This window comes from Odocoileus virginianus, chromosome 1, assembly GCF_023699985.2.
Source record: "Odocoileus virginianus isolate 20LAN1187 ecotype Illinois chromosome 1, Ovbor_1.2, whole genome shotgun sequence".
NCBI classification, from domain to species: Eukaryota; Metazoa; Chordata; class Mammalia; order Artiodactyla; family Cervidae; genus Odocoileus; species Odocoileus virginianus.
Window position 1 is genome coordinate 80,767,708 of NC_069674.1, and position 18,463 is coordinate 80,786,170.

Below are 18,463 nucleotides of genomic sequence, written 5' to 3' on the forward strand. Positions count from 1 at the left end.
AAGTTCTTACCTAATAAGGTTCCTAGTCTCTGGGCCCTCAGATTTTTAAGGTGTGTGTGAGAGAGAGAGAGAGAGAGAGAGAGAGAGAGAATGTGTGTGTTGTTAAGACTTCTTTTTCCATTGCTGGGAGTCTCTCACCTCAGATTTCTTGACACAAATTTTCCTTTGTCTCAGCACACCTCCTCAGCTCTGGCTCTTTCAGCAGGCCATCCTGCCCAGAGTCTCACTTCTGCCCCTCCTGTCCTTTCTCCTGGGCTGGAACCCCCTTTGTCTGTCTCTCCTCTTGAAATGACTATGCAAATGCGTGCTTGTAGAATGTATGAGTTTGGTAATACAGTCTAAGTAGAAAAGATTTTAACATCTTTATAATCCAGAAAAATGTTTTTATGAAGCTACCTGTATAAAGACTTAGAGAAACCAATGCCTATGAAATAATTTAAGATGTAGAATATCCATGTTTCCCTGCCAAGAATTAGCTCCAAAAGGACAAAGGTTTTGTCTTTTTCAGCAGCCTATAATGATGACTGGAACATGTAATAATAATTGACAATGCAAGTGTTAGTTGCTTAGTCATGTCTTTGCAACCCCCCATGGCCTGTAGCCCATCAGGCTCCTCTGTCCATGAGATTCTCCAGGCAAGAATACTGGAGTGGGTTGTCATTTTCTTCTCCAGGGGATCTTCCCAATCCAGGGAATGAACCTGTGTCTCCTGCATTGAAGGCAGATTCTTCACCATCTGAGCCATCAGGGACCCATATTTAATAAATGAAGGAATCCTACTTCAAGTTTTACATTTACTCACTGGCTATCTTCCACACTGAAATATTAACATTAATTATCTTCTTCATATCTCATACCTTAAAATATAAGAATTACTATTAAAAGGATTACTTCCAATCATAAATTATACCATTTTCCTAAAGGCACTTTGAACCCAAACAAAAGAATGCCATATAAAAATTTTTAATTTGGGCATGAAAAGTGACATCAATTGAATTCAATCAGTCTTTACTGAATGTCTATTATATTCAAGGCACTGTACAATGTACTGAGGAGAATACAGAAAAGAAAAAGTTACCATGTCTTCCTAAGAATTTATCATCTTACAGGAGAGATAGGATATGTGCATATGTGACTACAGTAGCAGGAAAATTCAGGAGTTGAACTGTGAGGCCCTAGAGTGAGCAATAATGCTTGTGGCTGGCATAAATGCAGAAAGTATCATATTTAAAAACTTGCTTCTGTCCTGGACCCTAAACAATGGTTAAAATTTCAGAAAGTGCAGAGAGTCATTCTAGACTGATGCAAAACAAAGGTAGAGAGACGGTGTGGGGAAGCTCCTCGGGGAGCAGCGTGTGAGCTGGCTCAGCTGAATGGTGGGCCCTCTGTAGTTCAGAGGAGGCACAGCTCTGAGAGCGGACAGAACAATGATTAATCTCTCTCCAGTGCATGCTAGGTCACTTCAATCCTGCAACCCCATGGACTGTAGGCCGCCAAGCTCCTCTGTCCATAGGATTCTCCAGGCAAGAAGACTGGAGTGGGTTGCCATTCCCTTCTCCAGGATATCTTCCCAATCCAGGAATCAAACCCTCATCTCTTTGTGTGTCCTGCATTGGCAGGCGGGCTCTTTACCACTAGCACCACCTGGGAAGCCCCACATGTCTCCTGTAGGCCAAGGGAAACCTCTGACAGCATATGAGCAGGGGGATCTTCAAGCACAACGTGAAGACAACTCTGAGGAAATAAAGGTTTGGGAGTCAGGGAGATGAACTGGCTCATATGGCAGCCATTCAGGTGAGAGGTAATGTTGGCCTAAACTAGGGCAGCGGCAACAGGACTAGAAAACAGAATGAACTGAACAGACACGAGATGAAAGTGCCTGGTAGGTAAGAAATCGCTATTGGGTAAAAAACACCAGCCGACACAATTAAGCTAATTGTCTTCCTCCTCCTATAAGAGGAAGGGCCATGCAATATCAAATCCCAGATTTAATAAAGGGAAAGTGGGGGAGGGTTAAAAGACTATTTTTTAGGAACGTGAGTGGAAAGAAAATGTAATATTCCAGGTGCTATTTACAAACAAGACTTAGAAATGGAATCAATATTTTCCACGTGATTATGATCTGATAGTATTTATCCACCGATAGTAGGTTAAACCACCGTGGTCTCTCATCAACCTCCTTGACTTATGTCTTCTATATCCATGCACAGGCTAGAGTCAGAATGGTCTTAACACAGATCTGAGCATGTTTCCCTTTGCTTAAAACTCTCCAAAGATTCTCCACTGCTCTCGGGATAATCAGAACTTGCTTTACCTGGCCCACTATGATCTGCATTTGTTTCCAGCTTTACGTTCCATCCCTTTCAACTCACACCTCTTCTTCCCATCAAACGGAACAGCTTGAATGCCTTCCCCTTTCTCTCCCCCCAGGCCTTCTCATAGCTGGGCAACTTCCCAGAACCCGGGCACACTCAATTTGAATTTTCAGGGCTTCATTAGAATTCTAGACCACTCCTGACGGTCTATAGTTCTTGATGCATGCCTCAAACTCTCTGTACTTCTCTTTATTATTCTTTATGATAATTGTCTATTTCCCCACTGGAGTCTGTAAGTGCTAATAAGACAGAGACCACGCCTGCTTATTCACAGCTGGGTCTCTATACCCAGCAGAGCAAATCGCACATAGTAGACAATCAATAAATTCTTATTGAATCAATGGAGTAAAGGTTTAATTAAATCACTCTGGGACTCACTTTCCTCATTTTAAAATTCAAGTATTGATGTTTAAAATTCCTTTTAGTCATATAGTTCCTACAAGTAAACTTTGTCAATAAAGAGGATGGAATTCAGCATCCCAAGTTGAAATCAGTATCCTACTACACTGAAAACATCAGTGGGTCCTATTTATAAATTTATATTTTAATTGCTGTTTAAATAGGGAAATCCTTGAAGGGATGGACGGGAGTTTGGGGTTGGTAGATGGGAACTATTATATATAGAATGAATGGACATCAAGGTCCTACTGTATAGCACAGGTAACTATATATTTAATGTCTTGGGATAAATCATAATGGAAAAGAATATAAAAAAGAATATATATGTGTGTATAACCGAGTCACTGTGCTGTATTGCAGAAATTGACACAATACTGTAAGTCAACTATATTTCAATTAAAAAAATAAGTAGCAAAATAATTAATAACAATGCTAGTGATATGTTTCCCTATTCCTCAAACTGACCTCATTTTGCAAACATTTCTGTTCATTTCATCTTAAACAGTGAGATCTAAGTAATAAGGAGATAGAGAAAAATAACCCTAAAAACAGATTTTTCCCAAGAAAGTCACCTTCCAGGCAGATTTCCTCTTCCCCAGAATTCTCATAAATGGAAATACATTTCAGACATTTTCATAAAAGAGGATGCAGAAATCTCATCTGGTAATACTAATTCCTACCAGCTCAAGTGAATAACACCTCAAGGTGTTCCATTTAATGCAATCTCTGTCACAATACTTTTCTAAAATAAAACAAATGTGGCTCACACACATATTCTATACAGTATTTTTAGGAGAATTAGAGGGATACTGTGAATAACAATGACTTTTATTGAGTACTTACTATATGCTAGGTACTGCTTATTTGCTTTAGTTATATTAACTCATTTAATCCTCACAATAGCCACTTGAGGTAGGTACTATTATTATTCCCATTTTCCAGAGGGGAAACCCAAGGCACTAACAAAAGTTTACATAGTAAGAGTATAGCTAGGATTTGGACCCAGCAGTTTTAGCTGATAAATTTGACCAGCTGACTATACTGCTTCTCTCACAAAATCATCTCTAAACTAAAATGTGTAATATGCAAGAAACATTTGCAATAACCATCTTATATTCCTTGATTTGAAAAACAATACAAAACCTGGTGACATTCTGAGCTCTCTGTGGACAATAAAAATCAGAAATATACACAATGGAATGTTACTCAGCTATTAAGAAGAATGCATTTGAATCAGTTCTAATAAGGTGGAAGAAACTGCAGTGTTATACAGAGTGAAGTAAATCAGAAAGAAAAACACCAATACAGTATATTAACGCATATATACGGAATTTAGAAAGATGGTAACAATGACCCTATATGTGAGACAGCAAAAGAAACACAGATGTAAAGAACAGACTTTTGGACTCTGTGGGAGAAGGCGAGGGTGGGATGATTTGAGAGAATAGCATTGAAACATGTATATTACCATATGTGAAACAGATCACCAGTCCAGGTTCGATGCATGAGACAGGGTGCTCAGGGCTGGTGCACTGGGAGGACCCTGAGGGATGGGATGGGATGGGGAGGGAGGGGGGTTCAGGATGGAGAACACATGTACACCCATGGCTGATTCATGTCAATGTATGGCCAAAACCACTGCAATAATGTAAAGTAATTAGCCCCCAATTAAAATAAATAATTTTTAAAAAATCAGTAATATAGTCAGACATTGGCCCAATTTACTAATATTATTAGCAGAATATGTTTATTTATGTTTATTGTTTTCACCTAAAGCTTTCTACTTCCAGTAGCTTGAGACTTAGCTAAAACTAAAAGAATCACTTCTAAGACTTTATATATTTACAAATAATTCATTCTTTTCATTTCTAGAATTTGCCACTCCTTGAAAAGGCCAAGTGACAATGCTTTTAATCTATTTATCAAGAGACAATTTAAAGAAAAAAGAAAAAAAGTCACTTCCCTTATTTTCTGGAGAAAGAAAAGATGTCTGATTATTTTGTGTATAACAAACATAACTGGTACATAGTGAAACCAGTGGTCAGGAAGAGGAAATTGTCCTACTTTATTCATTTCCCTGTCCATCCAGCTCTCAGAATAGGTATCTTTACATCTATCTAATCTTTGAATTGATTTATTAAGCTGAGTTTACAAGTTAAAAAGGAAGAGTCCTAAGGAGATAATTACGGGAATACAAATCAAGAGAGACAACTTTGAAAGAACAGTAATTCTGCTTCTTGCAACTGACCTTAAATCCCTAGGAGGAGAACAGAACAGCTTAAAGCCACCTTTTCTCTCTATTCAGAAGTGATCGTGAATTAATTGTGCAGTTTAGCTGAACTTTGTTTTTCCTTGTATCCTAGGAGAAGATCTCTGACAGACTGGGAATTTTTGCTTGTTTGTAATGTAAACTCAATATCTAGAGGTAGTTCTTCACACCACATGGGCTCATTGGAAAGCTCTAATTCCCAAAACAAACAAAGAGAAAAAGCTGAACAAAATAATCCATCAGCAAAAGGGAAAAAGAAAATAGAATGCTTGAAAAAAAAAGTTCTTAATCATTTGATTTTAAATAATTCCTGAGAACAATTCTGGTGACACCAGAAGTCTGACAACAATATTCAAACTTGCTCATCAATGAAGGCATATAACTCTTGTGGTTCACATGGCTTTATTACTTGCCAGGATAATAAAAGCACTTAGTGAAAAATTTGTCTATATTTGGTATATCAACTAGTCCATGTAGTTCTAGCAAAGAGCAAGTCGGAGCATTTGATGATAAATACTCCAGCACTGCTAAGCACTAACTTCGATAGTAAAAATTAGAGCTTTATAATTTTAATTTTCTCAAATGGATTATTTCCATGCATGCACGTATCATTTCAGTTAGGTAATATTAACCTTATGACCTTATTAACCTATAACTTCTTTCATTTAACCATGACGGTTTTATCCATCCATTCAACTGCTACTTATCAAGCACACATATTGAATTTGTTAGGCATATTTGAGTATGTCAGACACTGGCAAGCAAAAACAAAAAGCAAACAAAAAAATTGGTCCTTGCCTTCAAAGATCTTCATTTACAATTTTAAAACTCTACATTTTATTTCTTTTTAAGTATAAGTGGTATCATTGTCCATATAACAGTTCAGGCAAAAATGAGTCTATAAAGGCTACTAGGATTGGATCTGCTTCCTCGAGCTTCCCTGAAACAATGCCAGAGGCTTAAGACTCACCCCGAACAAACTCCCTTTCCTGTTTTCTTAGTAAGAAGATTTTCTTAATGCTTTTATAAAGACAAATGTGTTGCCATATAAAGGACAAAGGTGACAACTGAGGGAATGCTCTGGGGGTCAAGTCTTTAATATCTTGGTATACGTATAACTGTCTCTATTTACTGTAACTTAATGTATCTTTGGCACATCGATTTAGTCTTTCCAGAAACTTGGACTAAGTACCTTCTATGTCTGAGACCTACAGTTGGTGCTGGGGATCTGTACATTTGACCTTCTGGTCCTACAAGTAGAATTTACAGAAAATAAGTCACATGGATAGTGTTTAACTTATTAATGACCATATATATGCTCAGAATTTTTAAAAATTCAAGAGGTACTCAGTGGAATGTCGACACCAAGAATATTTTCTAATGTTCTTTTCCTGAGGTTAGAAAGAATTTGGTCTAATTAAGAAGGCATGGTATTCTCTGACAATTAAAAAAGGAATCTGAATCAAAAGGCACTGGAAGATATATATGGGACCAATTTGAATTTCACAAAAATAAAAAGCGTTTTTGCTGCCAATGTTGTTCTGAAATTATTTGCAAGATGTATTTTGTAAATGACTTATCAAAAATCTTTAAACCAATCAATAAGTCAACTGAAGCTAGAAACTACACTAGCTAGTAAATTGATTTGCTATTATTCCTCCATACAGCAAAATAGGTACTTTCTTTTCACAGTTTAATGTTCCTATAATTGTGATAAAATTCAATTTATGTGCATACTTTATGTAAGTTTTTTTTTCAAAATTGTTCTTAAATTCATAGTGAATCTTATAATGAATGGTATCAGAGTTAAGGAAATACATTTAGCTGCAAGCAGGCTAACTTCCTATCTTGTAAACTGTATGTTTCATAATAATTGCAAATAACTTAATCTAATTTACTTTTAAATGCTTGACATTATGCTACAAATATAATGATAAACTCTTTTCTTTCATATACTTTCCAAATCAAATCGCTTGCTTTGAAAAACCTCATTACCAGAATCAGAAATTCTCTCTCAATGCCTTCATTAATTCTGCTTGAAAATAAGAACGGTGTCTTATTAATCTCTATACATTTCTTGTAGGGAAAGCCATAATCTGCTATTTCTATATTGCTGGAGTCTACAATAATGCCTTAAAACAGTAAAAAATTGTTGAGTGAATAAATGATATGCTGGAGGAAGAAATGTAAAAATAAAGACCTTGGATACAATGAGACCTCAATAAATATGTGTTGAATTACAGTAGGTTGCTTATGTTGACTGACAGGTTATATTGCCATAATTCAGTGAAAAAATTTTAAGATCTTTCTATAGTGTTTGCCTTGATACCATAAGAAGCAATTAATAAATGCTAATGATTTAAAATTTTATTTCAATATCTAATTTCATGTATATCTAGAATGGATGTACTTAAGAGTCTTGATATTTCAGTCTTTTGCTCAAACACTCCTGTCATATACTCAACAATTTTTATGATACTGTCTGTTAAAGAATGTCCCCTGAGTAACCTTTATCTTAAAGATGAATTTTTGAAGATATAAACTTCTTATGAAATACAGCCTTCTCAGTAATTACTTTCTGCACATAGTCTAATATTAAATTGTTTTTTAATGTATCCTTGCCTTCACACTTTATCCTCAGCACATCAAACCCCCAACAGCCACGAGAGCCAAACCTAGTCTTTTGTCTCTAAACTGAACTTCTCCATTCAGACTCTTGACTGCAGTCTACCACTTTTGCTGTAGTTTTTACTCTGAGTTAAAGCAGCACATCAAATCAAAAAACTGGCTCAACGTTTGGGCTAGTATAAAGAAATACATTTTAATACAATGGATGAAAATTGAACAGTATTTTTTTCCCCAAGTGCTCAGTCTCAGTGACTCCTCACTAGAAATTAAAAATGTATTTGTAGACCACTTATTATCTGGTAGCAGAGACCATTTCACCAACAATATCACTTGGAGTAAAAACGGTAAGTAGGGAAAAACAGAGGATCTCAGACCAGGTCCTTCATTGTACAGTCACTCAGTTGTGTCTGACTCATAGTGACCCCATGGACTACAACATGCTGGGCTTCCCTGTTTTTCCCTATCCCCTGAGTTTGCTCAAACCCATGTCCATCGAGTTGATGATGCCATCCAACCATCCTAGAGCTGTTTTCCCAGGAGAAGGCAGTGGTAAACTGTACTGCTATGGGCTGGGAGAGCAAGTTGGCTGAGAAAATGTGTGGGACCAATACTTCGGCATCTTGATCCTAAAAACTATTGAGCTCAACATGTTTAGCATCTTAAAAGCCATTAGACGTTAACACGGAGTAGAGAGAGAAAAAACTGGAGAAGACCGAGTTGAAAACTGAATTTGAGGAAGTAGAAACAGTGATTTCTTCTCATTTGTATAGTTTCGCAGTTTGGGTGGACAAAAAAATGAAATAGTAGCTGGAGGGGAATGTGGATCAAAAGAAAATCTATAGCTCTTCAATACTGGGACTTCTCAGGCAGCACTAGTGGTAAAAAAAAAAAAAAAAAGCCTGCCAATGCAGGAGACATAAGACATGTGGATCCCTGGGACAGGAAGGTTCCCTGAGTAGGAAATGACAGTCCATTCCAATATTCTTGCCTGGAAAATTCCATGGGCAGAGGAGCCTGGCAGGTTACAGTCCATGGGACTGGAAGAGTCAGACATGACTGAGTAAAGGTTCAATATATACAATATATTAATGTGACTAAAATGTATTGATACAGTTTTCAGACTGACTGAAATTTATATGACATAATTCCTTGAAGAAGAAATTATAGTATTAGGGCCAGATCAAATGGCTTCATAAATATTGTCAAGAATTTTGTATATAAGATTTTGAGCTTAGGGTATGGGTAAGCCATTTAAGTTCAGGCCAGGGGAACTTATTATCTAGGGGGGGAGAGATGGATCAATCAAATGTATCAAAGAAATATGAAACTGCAACTACAATGGATGCTAAAAATAAGAGATCTATGATGCTGTGGGACCATATAATAAGAAGGCTTTATATCACAGAAGTAGGTTCCCATGAAAAAACTGACTAGTCAAAGATAAGTAAGGGAAGAGGGGAAGAAATCAGACTGTAATCAGTAGGCTGAGCAGGAGCGTAGACCCTTTGAGAGTGAGAGCATGGCTTCTATGAAGAACTGAAAGGTCAAGGTGACTAAAATACTGAGGGCAGTGAGCAGCACTGTATATGCTGAAAGCTAAAGTGTTAGTTGCTCAGTCATATCTGACTCTTTGCAACCCCAGGGACTGTAGCCTCTGTCCATGGGATTCTCCAGACAAGAATTCTGGAGTGAGTTGCCATTCCCTTCTCCACAGGAACTGAACCTGGGTCTCCTGCATTGCAGGTGGATTCTTTACCTTCTGAGCCACCAGGGGAGCCTGTATATACTGAGGGTTATCCTTATCCTGAGAACAGTGGGAAACCATTCAAGTACTTAAAGCAAAAGGGGGGTCATTCATTCTTTTATTTTTTAAAAAAGAGCCCTCGCTGGAATCTGGAGAATGGATGAATGGATTGAGGTCAGAGAGGCCAACTGGATACAGATTGATCTCTTCTGAAACTTTCGTAACTGTACAGAACACAGAAGATGGTAGCTGCGGGAAAGCTGACAGATTTTGAAATGAGGAAGCAGGTGATTTAGAGGAAAGTTTTAATAGTTAGAAAGTAAAAGGATGGTGACATATGGGTTATGGATATTAGACATCATCTTGATATTTATACAGTTGTTCAGGATATTCACAATGAATCAAGCAATCAATCAATAAAGACTTATTGAGTGCCCACTATGATAACAATCCATCATCCCTTTTACGGAGGGTTTCAAATTATTTATGCATTGGAAATAGAGATTGGATTCTAGACATTGTTTATCTCAATTGTTTTTGACATGCTAAAAAGAAACAAGCCACTGTTGATGAATATCCATTGTGTCCTAGGGATCTGGGGACAAACACCGCATTCAGAAGCTACAAGAGGCTTATCCAAAAGAGATGACAAAATCATCTCTACCCAGCACAGCCTGCACAACTATGGTGCAAGCAGATGAAAGTTGCAGTTGGCTGAGAACACATCAAGGGTAAATCACCAACACAACTGCAAGATTCAGTCAACACTCTCACCTCCTCCTGACACAGGAGAACACATAAACCAAGTCACACATATCATAAGTTCCACTCTTAATGACTGAGGGGCAGTGACAGTATTAACCTTGGGGAGGCCTGGCCAGCATCGGACAAACACCAATGAGAGAGTCTGATTTGAAAATATTACAAAGATAAGCTTTCATATTTCTCTCCCCCAACTCTCTGGGAAAGATGGCTAAGACTTCACATTAAGTCTAACGAGTCTTACAGCACAAGAATTCTATTCTCAGCATCACTATTGATTATAGTAGCTTTGGAAGTCTGCTTAGAAAGACACATTTTTCATTAGTCAAACTATTACCTGATATGTGAGGAAATAATTTTTTTTGTTGTTCTGTTTTTTTCCACTGTTAACAAACTGAAGGTATTAAAGAGAAAAAAACACAGTGAGGAAGATAAGTTTCACACTCGATGCTGGAAGAACCAGCTATGAATACGGATTCTACCATTTGTAAACTGTGCTATCCTGAAAGATATTTTAATTTCTTCAAATCTCAGTATACTATCTACCTCACAAGGCTATTCAGATAAGGGAAGGTAACAAATATAAAAATACTTGATGGGGCCTGGTACTTAGTAGGTGCTCATGAAATGTTAGCTGAAACTTACCAAGGCTCCATCACCTCTGCCCCTAGAGTAATATCCACTCACAGAGATTCTTAGCCTTCATTCCAACAGCAACAGGACCCCACCATCCATCTATATCAACACTCTTTTTATAACCCTGCATAGATACTAATTAAAACAGATTCCTTCATCAAATGATTTCCATCTATCTTTTTAGAATTTTCTACATAGATCCTACTATGAATTCTATAGGTTTCTCTAGCTACCATATGTTCTATTTCTTATGTTTATGAAGATTGTGTTATCTAAGTTTAAGAAAATGAAGATTTCATATAAATTATCATTTGGTGAAGGAAGCAAAATAACACAGAATATTTCCTGGCTTCTTTCATGCTGAACTGCTGTAGCTTTAATAACTTCTGCACTGCAGTGATTATGAAACTAATGCGTATTTTTAAATGTTAACTGAGAGTGTCAGACGTTTACTTATATTCGGCAAAATCTTAGGAAGAACAAGTTTGAGGGCTACACAATAATGTGGGCTGTTAGACATATTTTCTGTTATTCACATTTTTTGAAGAATCTTTAGCCTCTAATCATTTTTTATCAAAATTGTTGTAATATCTACTTTCTGAGAGGTGTGAAGTCAGAAATAAGAACTTGATGTTAATGTTAATTACAGGAGCAAGTTGAATGTATTTTAACAAAAGCATGAGATATTGAAAGTTAAATAATTCCTTAGAGACTTTAAGCTTCACTTAATAGACAGAGGGATCTAGAGTAAAATTTGTGGAATTAATAATCCATGTTATAGAGAGAAAGAATCTTGCATCTCACAAGCACAGACAATGATCTGATTAGCTTTCCTTTTCTCTCTAGTCACTCCGGAAAATGTCTTATTCATGGAAGCAAATGGAAAGATGCTTCAAGAAATCACACAGCTTCTTTACAGCCAAAAACATGACTCCATTCCCCAAACATCACCTCTCAGTGTAACACAATTAACCTTAAGAAAATTAAAATAAGCTCCTTAGAACTATTATGTATAATCATCAATATGGTTGTGGGTTGGTTTTTTTTTTTTTTTTTTTCCTTTTTCCATCTAAAACCTGAGCAACGCTAAATGATGGGTTTTATATTTAGAAGTGAATTTCCCTCGCTGGAAGACAGAACATAATCTCTTGCAGTTAATTTTGTTTTCTTTCTTATCCACATTCCCCAAATAGCCCTTCAAGTTTCAGAACCCCTTTTCTCCTAATGAATTGTAGTATCCAAACCAGCTATTGCGGGTTTTTAGCTTATTCATGAAGCACATTCTTTTAAAAGGATTAAGATGCAGACACTGATGGGCTTAATGGTATTTTATCAGGGCAAATTAGGAAAGGCATTCAGAGTTGCAGCCCCCTTGATGAGCATCCTCTTACCTACTCTCATTACTTCTGTTTATTCCATATGGATACCTGTTCCTGGCAAGTGATCCACTTCGTGAATTTCTTGCCAAAATTCACACCAGATATTTTGTTGTATAACTTAACTACCCAGAATAAATCTTTGACGTGAAGGTTGTCATAGGAGACTATGAAATAATATGAGTAGGAACATTTATATAAAGCATATTTCTTCCCGGAAGTTTGATCTCTTTTTGAGCTCAGTGTCTTTGACAGGAAGGAGGCAGCAGGAAGCAACTTATCAAATCAAAGACTTGTGGATCTTCACTAGTGCAAATGTCAAAATCCCTCAAAATTGTTTTGTAAAATGACTGATGTCCCACATATCCCAGGTAACTAACAAGGCAGTACTTTCACATCTGACCTGAATAGTAGAGTTGCCTGACTGACCCAGATTGTCGCAGAATTAAGGGCAGAGGACAGTGGGTGATTCAACTAGGTTCCTGAAGCAGAGGGGGTGGGGGAATACCTGTATTTTGAGATATATGATACCAGGTAGTGAGTACTTTGCTTTTAGTGGAGAAAAACTAGTGCGCCTCACAGCAAGAAGCCTAATTTATCCTTTAGTGTTTTCCCTAGCCTGCTGTGCTACCTGCCTTTTTCTGATTTCATCAGGTAGAAGGTTATTTCAATAGACATTTAGCAAAGCTTTAACCCATTATATCATCTATGTGACCTATTTTTCAATAGAGCAATAGCTTAACATTTCAGCCACTTTAGGGAAGAGTGGAGGTTCCGGCTGCTTCATTCTGCTCTCTGAGATGCTCCCTGGAGTAGAGATAGCACAGTAAAACTGCTGCTGCTGCTGCTAAGTCGCTTCAGTCGTATCCGACTCTGTGCGACCCCAGAGACGGCAGCCCACCAGGCTCCCCCGTCCCTGGGGTTCTCCAGGCAAGAACACTGGAGTGGGTTGCCATTTCCCCCTCCAATGCATGAAAGTGAAAAGTGAAAGTGAAGTTGCTCAGTCGTGTCCGACTCTTAGCGACCCCATGGAGTAGGCTACCAGGCTCCTCCGTCCATGGGATTTTCCAGGCAAGAGTCCTGGAGTGGGGTGCCATTGCCTTCTCCCAGCAAAACTGAGGACACTCAAAACAGTGTTCTACCCACCACCCATCCATTGAATACCTTGGCCCCAGTCTTTATGTCAAAGTCATTTCTGCCTGAGTCCAGACCTCCAGGAAACTCTAACACAACTTTCAGCTGCTGAAGTGCTCTGCTCCTGAGAAATGCCAGTTGGAACAGAAAGGTATGAAGTCCGTTACAAAAGTGGCATTGCTTTTTTATTACAAGCTTCAGGGATTACTCGCCAAGCCTTCCCAGTCACTTTCATCCAATCAATCAACAGCAGGCTCTTTAAGCAGACACTGGAGGGAAACACTTACAGTGTGGAGGGAAATTCTGGTAGCTAATCAGAGCCTTTCTTTTCTCCCTTGTTTTTTTCTTCATATTTCCCCTATTCCCCTTCACCCCTTATTTCCCCAGTCTTCCAAGTCTGACCCTGTTTGGTGAAAAATTTTTCCTGATTTATAGATACAAATTAAAGGCAAGTGACTTCATTAGATTCTTAACTCTGCCTGCCATATTGCTGTTGATCTGTTTTTGCATGTCTTGGTTATTTCAATTGTCAGCCAAAATAGTAGCAGGAGTACATTCTAATATAGTTTCAAATATTCTCCTGGCAAGCTTTTACCCTGCTACTACATTCTTATGATTCTTTCAGTTTCCAAAAAACGGCTGAAATGACAAAATATTTTTTATTTTGTTTTTGTTATATAGGCCACCAGTTACGAACAAATTTAGGAAATCAGCAAGCTTGTTTTCATGTGAAACTGTACACACACATACAGGTTAAGTTCACTCAGAGGCAGGCTAAGTTTTAATTCTCCTTTCATTCATGTTGGCATTAAAGTGGTTGAAATTAATTCCAACCACCCTTTTCCCACCCCACTGGATGGGTTTTACACCCTTTGATGGTGTTTGGGCTTCTCTCTCACATGCTAATGAGGCATTCACTTTAGCTGCCACAACTTCATATAATCCCTGGGCAATTCTCACACTTCCTAATGACCTCTTCTTTAGAGACCAGTGAATCCTGGAGGAGAGAGGGAGAGGGAAGTGAATGACTGGGCTAGTGTAGACCTACCCTGAAAATAGATTCACTCTGGAAGAGTAACAGTTGCTAAAGAAGAGAGTCCTTGCTACAGTCATGTACAGACTGTCCACACTGTACCCAGAGCAAACCACTGTAGATTTCCTGCAGCCTGGTTAATCATCGAGTGGGGATTTCAGGGAAAAAAAAAAGGAAGTCTATCTCCTGGGAGCCTTGCCTTTTATCCAGTGGATATCCCTTTAATATGGATTTTACAAATGTCCAAAGACCAAACTACTGTAGTTCACAATCATGGGTGAAAAGCCCTGATTAAGCTGGGTAAAAGGTGAAATATGGGGGGAAAAAGCTCACCTTTCTATACCAGGGAAGTGAATATATTCTCCACAGAGTCTCCTGAGGTTCTCAAGACCTTCAATAGTGTCCATTCCTTCCTCAAGCAACTTTTGGAAAATATCTAGTTGGAGGTATAGCCTCTCCAGTGGAGAAACTAAAGCCCAAACTGAAGATGCTGAACCAGTAGTTTCCATATTAGTTGCACATTACTGCGGGCATGTTCAGTCGCTCAGTTGTGTCTGACTTTTTGTGACCCCAAGGACTGTAGCCCGCGAGGCTCCTCTGTCCATGGAGATTCTCCAGGCAAGATAACCAGAGTGGGTGGCCATTTCCTCCTCCAGAGGACCTTCCCAACCCAGGGGTGGAACCCGCATCTGCATCTCTTGTGTCTCCTGCATTGGAGGATTCGTTATCACTGAGCCACCTGGGAAGTCCACTGCACATCAGCATCACCTTCAAAAGCTCTCCATGCCCACACGTCACCCCAGGCTGATTAAGTCAAGACCACTGGGGTTTGAGGCCCAGGCACCGGTATTTTGTAATGCATGATTCCAATCAACAGCCAAGGTTTAAAAACATGACACTGCAAACCAAAGCAAGAACAAGTACTGACAACCAAGCACAAAGGTACACAAGAGTTGGCTCTGCCGCTGAGAGCACCTCTGCTCAACACTGTCCGTGTGACATCTCTCTCGTAGGAACATGTTTCCCAAATCGAGAGTGAGAAAATCCTTACACTTGGCTACTCATCTTTACACAAATCTGTTTTCTAATCTTTCTTGTACCTCACAAGAGGATCCTTAGAAGACTGAGCTGTGAGTGACTGTCTTCAGAGTGGTATGATCCTTATTTTGTCTTCCAAAAAGGCAACCATAACCAGTGGTAACCACTGCATAGGAAAACATTTTTAAAATAATAATTGGAATTTCATAACAATCATCCATGTTTTCCCTTATATATTCTCCATCTAAATTGACTCCATCTCTTCCATCCATGAGTTGAGTCGAGTTCAGTCCCTCAGTCATGTCCTACTCTTTGCGACCCCAAGGACTGCAGCATGCCAGGCCTTCCTGTCCATCACCAACTCCCAGAGTTTACTCAAATTCAGGTCCATTGAGTCAGTGATGTCATCCAACCATCTCATCCTCTGTTGTCCCCTTCTCCTCCCCCCCTTCAATCTTTCCCAGCATCACTCATTGGTCTTTTCCAATGAGTCAGTTCTTTGCATCAGGTGGCCAAACTATTGGAGTTTCAGCTTCAACATCAGTCCTTCCAATGAATATTCAGGACTGATTTCCTTTAGGATGAACTGATTGGATCTCCTTGCAGTCCAAGGGACTCTTAGGAGTCTTCGCCAACACCACAGTTCAAAAGCATTAATTCTTCAGCACTTGGCTTTCTTCATAGCCCAACTATCACATCCATATATGATGATTACTGGAAAAAACATAGCTTTGACTAGATGGACCTTTGTTGGCAAAGTAATGTCTCTGCTTTTTAATATGCTGTCTAGGTTGATCATAGCTTTTCTTTCAAGGAAGAAAAGTCTTTCAATTTCACGGCTGCAGTTACCATCTGCAGTGATTTTGGAGCCCAAAAAAATAAAGTCCATCACTGTTTCCATTGTTTACCCATCTATTTGCCATGAAATGATGGGACCAGATGCCATGATCTTAGTTTTCTGAAGGTTGAGTTTAAACCAACTTTTTCACTCTCCTCTTTCACTTTCATCAAGAGGTTCTTCCATCCATAAATATGCCCAATTTAAAAAAAAATTATATCAGAAATTCTTTCTGAGGCTGCATATTCCTTCAACTCTCTGCTCTCATTTTACCTTTATGATTAAACATAAGAGCAGAGTTACTTAGTCTCTCCATTTACTATCTCCACTTAAGTCTCACAATTCATTGCCCCTTAGCTTTCTGTCATGTAATTTTTGTCCCCACCATTCTAATGAATGATGTCTTTAGTCCTGGATTCACAATGAACTCCTCATCCAGTGAGCACCAGTCCAGCAACTTCTCCTCAGTTTTAAGACTTGAAACACTCCAGCACGCATTACTTTAAAGTGCCTTTTAAACCGTCCTCATCACCCCGGCTTCTTTTCCCTTTTTTTCTTGGCCACGCCAAACAGCATGTGGGATTTTAGAGGTATTGAACCTGTACCCCTTGCATTGGCAACTCAGAGTCTTAACCACTGGACCACCAGGGAAGTCCCCCAGGTTGTTTTCTACTGCTGCGTCATCTTTTCCTGATTTTGTCCCCTTCGCATAACATTTTACCAAGTTCTTTCTCCCGTTCTTTTTTCTTTTGGTACCAAGAAATGTGAAACTAAGGTCTGCAAAATTTTTTACCTTTGTGTTTGCACATTTTTCTGGCCAAGGAGATACAGAGCTGTCATCATATTCTGCAAGAATTTCAGAACTCAAACAGGGCAAAGAACTCATAATAACCTCACTTCATCAGGAATTGTATTGACTCCTATGGCAGCAATGGTCAACTTCTAAGCTGGTAACTTCGCGTGCTGAACTTCTCCCCTTCCAAATGCCAGGTGTACATTTCCAAGTGTCTGCCAGGCACTTCTACAGGATGTACACGTCCTACAGCCTGTCTCGTCAAAGAGCACCTCCTCATGATTTCCCTTTATCTTTTCATGGAAGCCTTATGCTCCCAAATGCCCAGTTACATGGTCTTGGAAACTTAAAAAAAGTTTGTGCCCACAAACTTTTGTACCCACATCTTAAATTTAAAAATCCAGTTGGTTCTGTTCCCAAACGACCTTTTGAATCCAATCCTCTTTCCCACCTCTTCACTTACCATCCTGTTTCAGGATGTTATTTTAAGTATCATATCACTAGAGTCTCTAAATTGTCTGATTCCCCAGTTTAGTTTGTTCCAGGATCACCATCCTACACTCAACTTTCAAGTTAATTTTCCTAAATTTCCACTCCATTTATGTCTTCCCCTGCTAAAAGCTTCCAGCAGCTCCCAATTTCCTACTGAGTTATTTAAGCCTTCAAGCTCCTTCACTGGGTGGTCCTAATTTACATTTCCATGCTCATCTTCTAATTCCCTTCAGCATTTGACAACTCTTCATTCTCAAAAGACAGTCTGTATTTCCATTACTTATATTATGTTCAGGACAAAATACATATTCTCCCATTACTTACTTCAAATATCCTACTCATCCCTCAAAGTTTATCTCAAACGCAGCCTTCATGAAATATGTTCAAACCTCTGAGCGAAATACAAAATATCTTATTTCTTGGCCAAATAGAAAAAAAAAAAATCACAAAAAACCACTTAAATCTAATGTCACCCAATCCAAAATAAGTTTCTTTTTAATCCCCAGGCTTCCTACATGCTCCTTTCCACGTGTTTCTGCAACCATTTTTAGCAGCACTTACTTACTTCCTTGTATGGTAATTCTCATGTATAAATCTTTATATGTATTCTCATGTATAAATCCTTTACCAGCTTTTCAGTACTCAAGGGTATATGACTTTTCTTTTTCACCTCTTTATCCTCTAAAGTTAGCTCACTATTGAGTACATAGTGGGGTGCACAATTAATCTTAAATATCTCTCAACTATGTGATTTTAGCAAATGCCCTGTCTATATTGGTTAGTTATAAAATTAATAATCAGAGTTTCTTAATTTCTCCCCTCTATGATCTTGCATGTTATTTGATAGCAGACTCCATCTTACTCACTACATTCTCAGTAATATCTGCTGAAATTAAGTGATTCAGGTTATTTGACAGAACTCAGGATGTGTCAACATTGGGAACTG

The 18,463-nt window shown here is 38.5% G+C and overlaps 1 protein-coding gene and 1 long non-coding RNA gene across 3 annotated transcripts in view; both read left to right on the forward strand.

The window, feature by feature from the left end:
• Positions 1-18,463, forward strand: part of GRM3 (glutamate metabotropic receptor 3) — a 227,732-nt gene that overhangs the window by 12,086 nt on the left and 197,183 nt on the right. The gene's annotated exons all lie outside the window — the stretch shown is intronic.
• On the forward strand, positions 10,000-11,819 carry LOC139037080 (uncharacterized). The gene is made up of 2 exons (XR_011489879.1): positions 10,000-10,146; positions 11,660-11,819. It is a non-coding gene; the product is annotated as an uncharacterized lncRNA (long non-coding RNA).